We start from the raw sequence: 14,580 nt of genomic DNA, 5'->3' as shown, positions 1-14,580 counted from the left end.
CAAGCTTCTCAACGGAATTATTTTTTGAGAGCGTGCTCATCATGTCATATATGTAGCTAGACGAGCAACGGGACTCTAACAATTTCTGTTAATTGTTACAGTAGATTTTAGTCAAAGATAAGATAATGCCCAATTGGTAAAAAGTGAAGGATAGAAGTCATTTTACCTTTTTCCCCATCTCTCTTGGATTTTTACTTAATATTAATCCTGTTGAGGTACACAAGAAACAGCTCCTCAAAACTGCATATATGAATATAGCAACAATTTCAGCAGCCAATTTACGTTCATTTCATATAATAAATGATTTTTATAAACATACAGAAATGGAGATAAAGGAACTCATCTTCCATCTCATTCATAATTGAAAACATGATGTAACATAACATCACCATCTTATGACAAATCAAAAGATAACATCATAACAAAAACCATACTTTCAAGCAATTGTGAAAAATCTAAAACATAGAAAAAACACCCTATTTATAATATAAATATATTTTAATTTAATAAATATCTCTAATGTAAACTCATGATTAATTTTATTTTTTTTATGTGTCAACAGCCAACCCCAGATTTAATTTCTAAGTAAATTTATCCCCATAAATTATTTACCTTGCCTTTAGTTAACCTGGACGAGTGTCATTATGGAGGCATGTGTAAATAGGAACTACAAATGCAAACATCAATTATAAGCTTGAGCAGTCATGGGTCTCCTATAGGACACGTTCCCTATTATGTGCTTTCTAGACATGTAAGACATCAAACAAAGTATTTGATAAAATTAACACCACTTATTAATAAAAAAAACCTGGGGTACATAATAATCTGACAACTGGAATAATATAAAACTCCTAAAACTATTATAACCCAAAAATAAAGACCAAAAAGGATTGCATTTTTTTTCATTATATTCGATTTGAGGTAACCACTAACCAATGAATGCACCACAACTAAATGCTTTGAAATACCTCACAAAAACCAACCCTGTTTCCTCACATCTGCCCCAAATGTAAAACATACTACATTTAAAAAAGAAAAAAAAGGAGTAAACAACAACAACAACAACATTTCGGTCTGTACTTTCAGTAATCTGTTCCTCACAATAGATAGCTCAACCCCCACCAATTAAGTTCCTTCAGCCTCTGGGAAGCAAACTATTCTTTTCAGAAAAAAAAAATGGAAGTTCTTGTTCTGATTGAACAAGAACAGCACCTGAGAGCCTTTGCACTTGTTAGTACCTTCAAATTTCAATTTTCTTACAGAAACGTCCCATAATTTATGCAATTTCAAACATCATCTCATATGAACACCATTATTAGTTTCTAAACCATATAACAGAACAGAAACATCAAGCCTCTAATAACCATGATTACAACATCCATCCCAGCTAAAATCATCATACAAACTCTAGCAATAAGCAACATCCGAGCAACTCATCAACAACATCACATATCTAATTAGAATCCACCCAAATTCAATTAGTAATCAATACACATACTTACTTGTTTATTGATTTTGCAAAACTCCAAAAACATGCAACACATGCAGCTGCAATATTTTGCTCAGGACCAGTGATGCCCCAAAATTTGTTTAGTGATCTGTTCAAATATGGAAAAGAACATCCATCGATTAAGACCTCACAGAGACTACTACAACAAAACACTGTCTAATTCCCTTTTCAAGACATGCATATGAAGTGGTGCACAAAATTGTGATCAATACTTTTCACAACTCAATTAATCCCTAGTAATGGCTCCAAAGAATTGGTGCTCAATACCATGGCATAAACACAACTTCGCACAACTAACCAGCAAGTGCACTGGGTCGTCCAAGTAATAAACCTTACGCGAGTAAGGGTCGATCCCACGGAGATTGTTGGTATGAAGCAAGCTATGGTCACCTTGTAAATCTCAGTCAGGCAGACTCAAATGGGTATAGTGATAAACGAATAAAGCATAAAGATAAAGATAGAGATACTTATGTATATCATTGGTGAGAGCTTCAGATAAGCGTATGAAGATGCCTTCCCTTCCGTCTCTCTGCTTTCCTACTGTCTTCATCCAATCCTTCTTACTCCTTTCCATGGCAAGCTCATGTAGGGTTTCACCGTTGTCAGTGGCTACCTCCCCATCCTCTCAGTGAAAACGTCGCCTATGCTCTGTCACAGCATGGGTAATCAGCTGTCGGTTCTCGGTCAGGCCGGAATAAAATCCATCGATTCTTTTGCGTCTGTCACTAACGCCCCGCCTGCTAGGAGTTTGAAGCACGTCACAGTCATTCAATCATTGAATCCTACTCAGAATACCACAGACAAGGTTAGACCTTCCGGATTCTCTTGAATGCCGCCATCAGTTCTCGCCTATACCACGAAGACTCTGATCTCACGGAATGGCTGGCTCGTTTGTCAGGCGAGCACTCGGTTGTCAGGCGATCAACCATGCATCGTGTATCAGGAATCCAAGAGATATTCACTAAGCCTCGGTTGCTTGTAGAACAGAGTGGTTGTCAGTCACTTTGTTCATAAGTGAGAATGATGATGAGTGTCACGGATCATCACATTCATCAAGTTGAAGAACAAGTGATATCTTGGACAAAGAACAAGCGGAATTGAATAGAAGAACAATAGTAATTGCATTAATACTCGAGGTACAGCAGAGCTCCACACCTTAATCTATGGTGTGTAGAAACTCCACCGTTGAAAATACATAAGAACAAAGTCTAGGCATGGCCGTGAGGCCAGCCTCCCAATGATCTAAGAACTAGATGTCCAAAGATGATCAAAGGATCTAAAATAATCCAAAGATCCAAAGATGAAAATACAATAGTAAAAGGTCCTATATATAGAGAACTAGTACATAGATGAGTAAATGACATAAAAATCCACTTCCGGGCCCACTTGGTGTGTGCTTGGACTGAGCAAATGAAGCATTTTCGTGTAGAGACTCCTCTTGGAGTTAAACGCCAGCTTTGGTGCCAGTTTGGGCGTTTAACTCCCATTTAGGTGCCAGTTCCGGCGTTTAACGCTGGAATTTCTGTAGGTGACTTTGAACGCCGGTTTGGGCCATCAAATCTTGGGCAAAGTATGGACTATCATATATTGCTGGAAAGCCCAGGATGTCTACTTTCTAACGCCGTTGAGAGCGCGCCAATTGGGCTTCTGTAGCTCTAGAAAATCCACTTCGAGTGCAGGGAGGTCAGAATCCAACAACATCTGCAGTCCTTTTGAGTCTCTGGATCAGATTTTTGCTCAGATCCCTCAATTTCAGCCAGAAAATATCTGAAATCACAGAAAAACACACAAACTCATAGTAAAGTCCAGAAAAGTGAATTTTAACTAAAAACTAATAAAAATATAATAAAAACTAACTAAAAGATACTAAAAACATACTAAAAACAATGCCAAAAAGCGTACAAATTATCCGCTCATCACAACACCAAACTTAAATTGTTGCTTGTCCCCAAGAAACTGAAAATCAAACAAGATAAAAAAAAGAGAATATACTATAGACTCCAAATTATCAATGAAACTTAGCTCCAAATTAGATGAGCGGGACTAGTAGCTTTTTGCCTCCAAACAGTTTTGGCATCTCACTTTATCCTCTGAGGTTCAGAATGATTGGCTTCTTTAGGAACTCAGAATCCAGATAGTGTTATTGATTCTCTTAGTTAAGTATGATGATTCTTGAACACAGCTACTTTATGAGTCTTGGCCGTGGCCCAAAGCACTCTGTCTTCCAGTATTACCACCGGATACATACATGCCACAGACACATAATTGGGTGAACCTTTTCAGATTGTGACTCAGCTTTGCTAGAGTCCCCAATTAGAGGTGTCCAGGGTTCTTAAGCACACTCTTTTTGCCTTGGATCACAACTTTATTTCTTTCTTTTTCTTTCTTTTTATTTTTTTTTTCGCTTGCTTCCCTTTTTTTTTGTATTCACTGCTTTTTCTTGCTTCAAGAATCATTTTTATGATTTTTCAGATCCTCAGTAACATGTCTCCTTTTTCATCATTCTTTCAAGAGCCAACAATTTTAACATTCATGAACAACAAATTCAAAAGACATATGCACTGTTCAAGCATACATTCAGAAAACAAAAAGTATTGTCACCACATCAAACTAATTAAGCTAGTTTTAAAGATGAATTCGAAATCCTGTACTTCTTGTTCTTTTGTAATAAAAACAGTTTTCTTTTAAGAAAGGTGATGGATTCATAGGACATTCATAACTTTAAGGCATAGATACTAAGACACTAATGATCATAAGACACAAACATGGATAAACATAAAGCATAATTTTCGAAAAATAGAAAAATAAAGAACAAGGAGATTAAAGAACGGGTCCACCTCAGTGATGGCGGCTTGTTCTTCCTCTTGAAGGTCTTATGGAGTGCTTGAGCTCCTCAATGTCTCTTCCTTGTCTTTGTTGCTCCTCTCTTAGTTGTCCCATGTTGGACTCAATTCTCCTAGGGAGGTGTTTAGTTGCTCCCAATAGTCTTGTGGAGGAAAGTGCATCCCTTGAGGCATCTCAGGGATCTCTTGATGAGAGGGGTCTCTTGTTTGCTCCATCCTTTTCTTAGTGATGGGCTTGAGGTCATGCCTTCTCAGTTGAACCGGCTTCCTTCTTGAGTTTCTCTTCCATTGAGCGCCCTCTTCACAAATGTTTATGGGGACTTGGTCCAACCTTTGATCAAAGTTGACCCTTTTTGAGTTTGAAAGGGATCTCAGGGATCACCTTCTTCAAGGCCACAACTTCATAGAAGTGGTCTTGATGCACCCTTGAGATGAATCTCTCCATCTCTCATGACTCGGAGGTGAAAGCTTTTGCCTTCCCTTTCCTCTTTCTAGAGGTTTCTCCGGCCTTGGATGCCATAAATGGTTATGGAAAAACAAAAAGCAATGCTTTTACCACACCAAACTTAAAAGGTTTGCTCGTCCTCGAGCAAAAGAAGAAAGAAGAGAGTAGAAGAAGAAGAAATGGAGGAGAGGGAGATGGCTTTGTGTTCGGCCAAAGAGGGGGAGAAGTGGTGTTTAGTTTGTGTGAAAATGAAGGGGTGAAGAAGAAGAGAGAGAGTGGTGGGGTTGGTGGGGATCCTGTAGGGTCCACAGATCCTGAGGTGTCAAGGAAAAGTCATCCCTGCACCAAATGGCAATCAAAATCACGTTTTGTGCCAAATCTGGCGTTAAACGCCGGGCTGGTGCCCCTTTCTGGCGTTTAACGCCAGGTTCTTGCCCTTTCCTGGCGTTTAACGCCAGTCTGGTGCCCCTTTTTGGCGTTAAACGCCCAGAATGGTGCCAGACTGGGCGTTAAACGCCCAACTGCTAGCCTCACTGGCGTTTAAACGCCAGTGAGTTCTTCCTCCAGGGTGTGCTATTTTTCTTCCTGTTTTTCATTCTGTTTTTGCTTTTTCAATTGATTTTGTGACTTCTTATGATCATCAACCTACAAAATAAAAAAAAATAAAGAAAAATATATAAAATATAATCATTGGGTTGCCTCCCAACAAGCGCTTCTTTAATGTCAGTAGCTTGACAGAGGACTCTCATGGAGCCTCACAGATACTCAGAGCAATGTTGGAACCTCCCAACACTAAACTTAGAGTTTGAATGTGGGGGTTCAACACCAAACTTAGAGTTTGGTTGTGGCCTCCCAACACCAAACTTAGAGTTTGACTGTGGGGGCTCTGTTTGTCTCTGATTTGAGAGAAGCTCTTCATGCTTCCTCCCCATGGTGACAGAGGGATATCCTTGAGCTTTAAACACAAAGGATTCTTCATTCACTTGAATGATCAGTTCACCTCCATCAACATCAATCACAGCCTTTGCTGTGGCTAGGAAGGGTCTGCCAAGGATGATGGATTCATCCATGCACTTCCCAGTCTCTAGGACTATGAAATCAGTAGGGATGTAATGGTCTTCAACTTTTACCAAAACATTCTCTACAAGTCCATGAGCTTGTTTTCTTGAATTGTCTGCCATCTCTAATGAGATTCTTGCAGCTTGTACCTCAAAGATCCCTAGCTTCTCCATTACAGAGAGAGGCATGAGGTTTACACTTGACCCTAAGTCACACAGAGCCTTCTTGAAGGTCATGGTGCCTAAGGTACAAGGTATTGAAAACTTCCCAGGATCTTGTTTCTTTTGAGGTAATTTCTGCCTAGACAAGTCATCCAGTTCTTTGGTGAGCAAAGGGGGTTCATCTCCCAAGTCTTTCCAAATAACTTGTCATTTAGCTTCATGATTGCTCCAAGGTATTTAGCAACTTGCTCTTCAGTGACATACTCATCCTCTTCAGAGGAAGAATACTCATCAGAGCTCATGAAAGGCAGAAGTAAGTCCAATGGAATCTCTATGGTCTCATCTTGAGCCTCAGATTCCCATGGTTCCTCATTAGGGAACTCTGTGGAGGCTAGTGCACGCCCATTGAGGCCTTCCTCAGTGGCGTCCACTTCCTCTTCCCTCTCTAGATTCGGCCATGGTTATGGCTTTGCACTCTCCTTTTGGATTTTCTTCTGTATTACTTGGGAGAGTACTAGGAGGGAGTTCAGTAACTTTCTTGCTCAGCTGTCCCACTTGTGCCTCCAAATTCCTAATGGAGGACCTTGTTTCAGTCATGAAACTTTGAGTGGTTTTGATTAGATCAGAGACCATGGTTGCTAAGTCAGAGGGGTTCTGCTTAGAATTCTCTGTCTGTTGCTGAGAAGATGATGGAAAAGGCTTGCCATTGCTAAACCTGTTTCTTCCACCATTATTGTTGTTGAAACCTTGTTGAGGTCTCTCTTGATTCTTCCATGAGAAATTTGGGTGATTTCTCCATGAAGAACTATAGGTGTTTCCATAGGGTTCTCCTAGGTAATTCACCTCTTCCATTGAAGGGTTCTCAGGATCATAGGCTTCTTCTTCAGATGAAGCATCCTTAGTACTGCTTGGTGCATTTTGCATTCCAGACAGACTTTGTGAAATCAAATTGACTTGTTGAGTCAATATCTTGTTCTGAGCCAAAATGGCATTCAGAGTATCAATCTCAAGAACTCCTTTCTTCTGACTTGTCCCATTGTTCAAAGGATTCCTTTCAGAAGTGTACATGAATTGGTTATTTGCAACCATTTCAATTAGCTCTTGAGCTTCTGTAGGCGTCTTCTTCAGATGAAGAGATCCTCCAGCAGAGCTATCCAAAGACATCTTGGATAGTTCAGAGAGACCATCATAGAAAATACCTATGATGCTCCATTCAGAAAGCATGTCACAAGGACATTTTCTGATTAATTGTTTGTATCTTTCCCAAGCTTCATAGAGGGATTCTCCATCCTTCTGTCTGAAGGTTTGGACTTCCACTCTAAGCTTACTCAATTTTTGAGGTGGAAAGAACTTTGCCAAGAAGGCATTGACTAGCTTTTCCCAAGAGTCCAGGCTTTCTTTAGGTTGAGAGTCCAATCATATTCTAGCTCTGTCTCTTACAGCAAAAGGGAATAGCATCAGTCTGTAGACCTCAGGGTCAACCCCATTAGTCTTGACTGTATCACAGATTTGCAAGAACTCAGCTAAAAACTGATGAGGATCTTCCAGTGGAAGTCCATGGAACTTGCAATTCTGTTGCATTAGAGAAACTAATTGAGGCTTAAGCTCAAAGTTGTTTGCTCCAATGGCAGGGATAGAGATGCTTCTCCCATAGAAATCGGGAGTAGGTGCAGTAAAGTCACCCAGCACCTTCCTTGCATTGTTGGCATTGTTGTTGTTTTCGGCTGCCATGTCTTCTTCTTCTTTGAAGAATTCGGTTAGGTCCTCTACAGAGAGTTGTGCCTTAGCTTCTCTTAGCTTTCGCTTCAAGGTCCTTTCAGGTTCAGGGTCAGCTTCAACAAGAATGCCTTTGTCTTTGTTCCTGCTCATATGAAAGAGAAGAGAACAAGAAAATGTGGAATCCTCTATGTCACAGTATAGAGATCCCTTGAGGTGTCAGAGGAAAAGAAAAATAGAAGAAGGAGGTAGAAGAATTCGAACTTGATTAGATAGAGTTCGAATTGTGCATTAAGAAGGAGTTATACTCCATAAATAGAAGGATGTGAGAAGAGGGGAAGTAATTTTCGAAAATTAAGTAAAAGATTTTGAAAACATTTTGAAAAACATTAATTGATTTTCGAAAATAAAAGTGGGGAAGAAATCAAGTGATTTTTGAAAAAGATTTTGAAATTAGAAATCAGAAAGATTTGATTGAAAACTTTTTTTGAAAAAGATGTGGTTAAGAAGATATGATTGGTTTTTAAAAAGATGTGATTGAGAAGATATGATTTGAAAAACATTTTAAAAAGATTTGATTTTAAAAATTAATGACTTGCCTAACAAGAAAAGATATGATTCAAACATTAAACCTTTCTCAACAGAAAAGGTAACAAACTTGAGATGTTCAATCAAATCATTAATTGTTAGTAAGTATCTTTGAAAAAGGAAAAAATTGATTTTGAAAACATTTGATTGAAAAGATATGATTTGAAAAAGATTTGATTTTGAAAAACTTTGAAAATTTGAAAAAAAATTGATTTGAAAAACAAAATCTTCCCCCTAGTGCCATCCTGGCGTTAAACGCCCAGAATGGTATCCATTCTGGCGTTTAACGCCCAAATTGCTACCTTTTTGGGCGTTAAACGCCCAACCAGGTACCCTGGCTGGCGTTTAAACGCCAGTCTGTCTTCTTCACTGGGCATTTTTGAATGCTCAGCTTTTTCTGTGTGATTCCTCTGCAGTGTGTTCTGAATCTTTAATTCTCTGTATTATTGACTTGAAAAGACACAAATTAGAAATATTTTTGGATTTTTAATAATGAGGAATAATCAAAATGCAACTAAAATCAAATAATAATGCATGCAAGACACCAAACTTAGCAGTTTGCATACTACTGACACTAATGAGAATGCATATGAGACACATAAACACTCAAGTCAAGAGAATTCAAAGATCAGAGTAAGAAATCATCAAGAATTACTTGAAGATCCTTAAGACACATGAATGAATGCATGCAATTGACACCAAACTTAAGATGAGACACTAGACTCAAACAAGAAACATAAATTTATTTTTGGTTTTTTATGATTTTGTAAAAATTTTTGTGCTTTTTTCGAAAATTATATGAAAAGAAAAATAAAGGTTTCAGAATTCTCAATCTGATTTCCAGGAATCATTGCAATGCTAGTCTAAGACTCCGGTCCAGGAATTAGACATGGCTTTACAGCCAGCCAAGCTTTCAAAGAAAGCTTCGGTCCAAAACACTAGACATGGCCAATGGCCAGCCAAGCCTTAGCAGATCATCGCTCCAGTAGCAGGATTGATAGAGATCAACAAGCTATTGTGATGATCAGTTGAAACCTCGGTCCAATAAGATTAGACATGGCTTCACAGCCAGCCAGATTTCAACAGATCATCATGAAACACTAGAATTCATTTTTAAGAACTCTGAAAAAAAAATACCTAATCTAAGCAACAAGATGAACCGTCAGTTGTCCATACACAAACAATCCCCGGCAACGGCGCCAAAACTTGGTGCACGAAATTGTGATCACTACAACTTCGCACAACTAACCAGCAAATGCACTGGGGTCCAAGTAATAACCTTACGCGAGTAAGGGTCGATCCCACGGAGATGTTGCTATGAAGCAAGCTATGGTCACCTTGTAAATCTCAGTCAGGCAGACTCAAATGGGATAGTGATAAACGAATAAAGCATAAAGATAAAGATAGAGATATTATGTATCATTGGTGAGAGCTTCAGATAAGGTATGAAGATGCCTTCCCTTCCGTCTCTCTGCTTCCTACTGTCTTCATCCAATCCTCTTACTCCTTTCCATGGCAAGCCATGTAGGGTTTCACCGTTGTCAGTGGCTACCCCCATCCTCTCAGTGAAAACGTCGCCTATGCTCTGTCACAGCATGGGTAATCAGCTGTCGGTTCTCGGTCAGGCCGGAATAAAATCCATCGATTTTTTCGTTGTCTAACGCCCGCTGCTAGGAGTTTGAAGCACGTCACAGTCATTCAATCATTGAATCCTACTCAGAATACCACAGACAAGGTTAGACCTCCGGATTCTCTTGAATGCCGCCATCAGTTCTCGCCTATACCACGAAGACTCTGATCTCACGGAATGGCTGGCTCGTTTGTCAGGCGAGCACTCGGTTGTCAGGCGATCAACCATGCATCGTGTATCAGGAATCCAGAGATATTCACTAAGCCTCGGTTGCTTGTAGAACAGAGTGGTTGTCAGTCACTTTGTTCATAAGTGAGAATGATGATGAGTGTCACGGATCATCACATTCATCAAGTTGAAGAACAAGTGATCTTGGACAAAGAACAAGCGGAATTGAATAGAAGAACAATAGTAATGCATTAATACTCGAGGTACAGCAGAGCTCCACACCTTAATCTATGGTGTGTAGAAACTCCACCGTTGAAAATACATAAGAACAAGGTCTAGGCATGGCCGTGAGGCCAGCCTCCCAATGATCTAAGAACTAGATGTCCAAAGATGATCAAAGGATCTAAAATAATCCAAAGATCCAAAGATGAAAATACAATAGTAAAAGGTCCTATATATAGAGAACTAGTACATAGATGAGTAAATGACATAAAAATCCACTTCCGGGCCCACTTGGTGTGTGCTTGGGCTGAGCAAATGAAGCATTTTCGTGTAGAGACTCCTCTTGGAGTTAAACGCCAGCTTTGGTGCCAGTTTGGGCGTTTAACTCCCATTTAGGTGCCAGTTCCGGCGTTTAACGCTGGAATTTCTGTAGGTGACTTTGAACGCCGGTTTGGGCCATCAAATCTTGGGCAAAGTATGGACTATCATATATTGCTGGAAAGCCCAGGATGTCTAATTTCCAACGCCGTTGAGAGCGCGCCAATTGGGCTTCTGTAACTCCAGAAAATCCACTTCGAGTGCAGGAAGGTCAGAATCCAACAGCATCTGCAGTCCTTTTGAGTCTTTGGATCAGATTTTTGCTCAGATCCCTCAATTTCAGCCAGAAAATACCTGAAATCACAGAAAAATACACAAACTCATAGTAAAGTCCAGAAAAGTGAATTTTAACTAAAAACTAATAAAAATATAATAAAAACTAACTAAAAGATACTAAAAACATACTAAAAACAATACCAAAAAGCGTACAAATTATCCGCTCATCATGAAGCCAAAAGAAACATATACCATACTTACCATCAACGGACGCCCCAAGTGCACCAGAAAGTTTAAGCGGCGCCGAAAAAACCCACATGCAATGGCAGGTGCGGCATCGCTCTTCTTGCAATAATGGAGCCGGGATGGTCCGAGAGGCTCGGCATGGCGTCAAAGCGGCCGGTGAAGTGCGGGAGGAAGGTTACGCGCAAGTATCTTCGGTGGAGTCTCGATGGGCAGAGCCGCTGTGTGCAGCGTCGCGATGTCCGCAGAAGAGATGGAGGAGGGTCGCGCGAGAGTTTCGGTTGCATGGCGGGGTTATGGAAGCTTTTTGAATTCTCTGTGGTAAAACGGTGAAAAGGAGGTAGGGTTTTTGCTTGGGGTAAATATGGTTTACTCTCACATTTTTTGGATGTTGCTGAATGTGGTTTGGGCTTTTGTGACCCAGCCCATGCACATTTGGCTGGTTTTTGGCTGATGTGGTTTTAGTTCCCTAGCTGTACTCTTTTGAATATATTTCTATATCTATATAGAATAATGTGAGAATTCAATATATTGCTCTTGCAATATCTTGTTGGAATAAAGATTTTCTCATCACTGGAATGTAGAGCAGAATTTATGTCATTTCACGTTAATTATTTTAGAGTAATCTGACAATTAGGTCTATAAAAATTGTGTTCGAATAATTTAATTTAAAAAGAATTGATAATTACATCTCTTAAGAAAAAAAATATGAATACGTTACAACTTTTTGTTAGTTTCTAATGTAAAGACTAATAGCACTTTTTCATGTACTGTAAAGGTGAATGAGGTGTTCGTTAAATGGCACATTGAATTTATTCGGAACGATGAAGACAAATTGAATTTTCAATGTTGTTTAATTTTAATATATTTCAAATTCTAGTGTGTAGTGTAGTAATAAATGCAATGGTGTATAAAAAAATTGGTGAGTGAATGATGTGTGGATGGTATATCATATTGAAAAAAATTAATGCATTATAGAATATAAGTGGATACCGCAAAAATGTCAGTGCTAGTATAATGTGAAAATAGAAAATGAGTTTTATAAAAAGTTACATTTCTAGAGAAGTATTTATCTATTTTGGTCCACCATTTTGATGGAAGAGATTGGCATTGCTCTGGTTGTCAAAACCACTACTTGAGGATCTGTTTACCATGTCCACCATTTTGAGAAATCAATGAATCATAGAGTAATAAGAATTCAGATCTTCTTCTTCCTTCCAACTCGTTGACCGGAATAGCTATGTTCACCAAGAAAGAATATTGTGAAATAGCCTCTCATCAAACTCTATTGGATGAGTTTAAAGGAAGAGGTAAGAAAAGAGAAAAGAAAATATCAAAAGAAAAATAAGAAAAAGAAAACCGCGTCATTGACAACTATTGGCAATTCAAAACTTGGTTGCTCTCCACATTCACCGCACCATGAAGAAAATCTCATGTCCTAAACTATTCAAGCTGTGATGTTAATGGTTTGATGAACCAGAAGAGAGGGAAAAAGAATGAAAGTTGAGAGATGAAGAAAAATTTATTCTTCTCATTTTGAAAATTTCAAATGAATGAAAACAGAAAACTGAAATATGTGGTTAACCTTATGTACTGCTTTCATACTATAATTAACTACCATCAACATTAAACTAATAAAAAAATAATCTAGGTAACAATCTTCAACTTCAGCTCCACTCCTATATCTTCTTTCCTAGATATCAATTTTTCACAATCTTCCATTGTTATCACCTTAACTACCTTGTCTCTTCCCTTCTACTCCACCACCACCACCACTGCCACCACCATGACAGCATCGACATTAACTACCTCAACTCTTCTACCCCATCAGCCCCACCTTCCTCCTTCTCCACTATCGCAAACTATAATCACATCATCATTTAACAATAATAACTACAAATAATCAAACCACAGAAGCATTCGAATTTTTTTTCAAAAAAAAAAAATCAAGAAAAGAATGATGAAGAGAGATCAAAAGATATTGGGTACTTTAGAGAAGATAACGTTATTGACAACATTAGCATTAACAGAGAAGAGATTGACACCAATTGTATCGTCTCTATCATTTCTATTGTTGTTGTTAGTGAATGTGTGTGAGCTGTGACAGTGATGCGGTGGATAGTGAAGTACAATGTTATAGTTGATGTAGAGGCGTAGGTGTGGTGAAAAGTGACGAGAAAAGGATAATGGGGATATATTGCATAGTATAGTGGAAAGGGAATGGAGTTTCAATAGGGAAGGGAGGGGGACATGATATTTAGAGTAGTTCTGAATAGAATTAGAGCAGGAAGATTTCATGTGTTAGGTTATAGGAATTTGAGTTGAGGAAACTGAAATTTCTAGAAGAGAAAAGAACGACAAGCCCTCTAGCAAGATTAGAGAAAGTGACGAACCAGAATTAGAGTATTAGGATAAAGGTCAGAGTAGTAAAAAAGAGAATATGTGATTAACTGGTGGTAATAGAAAGATGTAAAAGTTTGAGATTTAGAAAAAAAAATAGCAATGAAATTGAAGTTGAAGATAAAGAATGGGAATAATTTAAAAATTTTATTAAAAACCAACAAAAATTTAGAATTTTTGTATTTTTTTACACAAAACGTAATTTTTATGGATATAATATTAGTTTTATTTTTTAATAGATACTTTTATTAACATTCTCAAAGTTTATGAATACAAATGATTATTTTTTTTATTTTATTAAATTATTTAATTTTTTGCTAATAAAATCTAATAATTTATAAAAATGGCATATTTAATATGCACAATATCGAACTTATTATAGATACGTTTCTTTTGATTATGATTTGTGGCGAATTATCTCGTTTTGAGTAGTTTAATCAAATAATATATAGTATTGTTAATCAAACATTTTTGTTTGGTGATTATTGTTAATCAAATATTTAATATTATGTGTGTTTTATCTTAATCTTTAATTTATTTATTTAGAAGTTTAATAAACTATAACTCAAATAATATAAATTTTCTATACTCACTTAGAAATTGTAGGTTCGAATCTCACTCTTAACTTTAGAAACAAAATATTTATTTAAGAGAATATTAATCTCTAAAACTAATATTATTTATTTCAAATTATTTTTTAATATTTGTTTCGAAGAAATTAATCTCTAAAATATTAAATTAGTCTTTAATCTTTTAAAATATTTGATATATTAGACTCTGATAAAAAATAAATTAATCTGTAGTATGTTTTAAAAAGGGACAAGTTTCATTTATTTTTCTAAAAGTAATATGATAATTTGGAAAAAGAAAAAATTAATTTGTCTTTTTATATTATTTAAAACTAATTTATTTAATAAAATATCATGAATTCATATTTTAATATTTATTTATTAATTATGAATTTGTTTGAAGCAAAATTATTAAAAATCATTTGGAATATT

The 14,580-nt window shown here is 37.4% G+C and overlaps 1 non-coding gene across 1 annotated transcript; it reads left to right on the top strand.

Annotated features, from left to right (window-relative positions):
- The first annotated feature begins 7,236 nt into the window (after nucleotides 1-7,236).
- LOC130978519 (small nucleolar RNA R71) lies at nucleotides 7,237-7,344 on the top strand. The gene has a single exon (XR_009086146.1). It is a non-coding gene; the product is annotated as a small nucleolar RNA R71 (small nucleolar RNA).
- Nucleotides 7,345-14,580: the final 7,236 nt, after the last annotated feature.

Source organism: Arachis stenosperma, chromosome 4 (assembly GCF_014773155.1).
Source record: "Arachis stenosperma cultivar V10309 chromosome 4, arast.V10309.gnm1.PFL2, whole genome shotgun sequence".
NCBI classification, from domain to species: domain Eukaryota; kingdom Viridiplantae; phylum Streptophyta; class Magnoliopsida; order Fabales; family Fabaceae; genus Arachis; species Arachis stenosperma.
The sequence above is the reverse complement of the archived record's forward strand: the minus strand, read 5'-3'. Positions and strand labels throughout refer to the sequence as shown.